Raw genomic sequence first — 666 nt, forward strand, 5'->3', positions numbered from 1 at the left:
GCATTTGACTCCCTTGATGACAATAAAACCGTCCATGCCGTGGATGTATAACCCTGCACTGCAGCAAAGTCAGAGACAACCATAAGGAAACCGAACAAGTTAGTATATACCATTGGTACCTTTCTAAGGGACCACACTGCAGGGCCTCAAGTCCGTATGACACCAATGAGCAGAAGCTACTCACTGAAGAGCAACTTTCTCCCAGTGACTTACTATGGATTTATGACATTCGTCGCTAACAGAGGTTTTCTGCAGCCACTGTCCTATTTACCTATTTAACGAGAAGAATAAAGACTGGCTAATATCCATGTTAAAACCAAGCGAACATCAGAATGCTTTACAGTGCGCCCAACTGTTGAAGATGCCCATCGTCACGGAATCTATTGCAAGAGTTAATTAGTACACTACTGTGACAATTGTGGGATAAGATACAGATCTGTTAAGCCTTCTAACTGCTTAAACCGGAAAACACTTTGTTCTCATCATGGCTTCTGAAGCACTCCACCACCATCAAGGAGCAACTTCTCTTCCTCCACGCCATCAGTGGATCGGCAATCGGCAGCGGCAATTTTTCGGCAAGGAAAGATGACGTTTGTTAAAGCCCTGGAGAGTAACCCGCTGTTGCAGGATGCTGTCCAGAACTTTCAAAACCCTGATGCATCCCAG

This window comes from Photinus pyralis, unplaced genomic scaffold (genome assembly GCF_008802855.1).
Source record: "Photinus pyralis isolate 1611_PpyrPB1 unplaced genomic scaffold, Ppyr1.3 Ppyr1.4_LG6, whole genome shotgun sequence".
NCBI classification, from domain to species: domain Eukaryota; kingdom Metazoa; phylum Arthropoda; class Insecta; order Coleoptera; family Lampyridae; genus Photinus; species Photinus pyralis.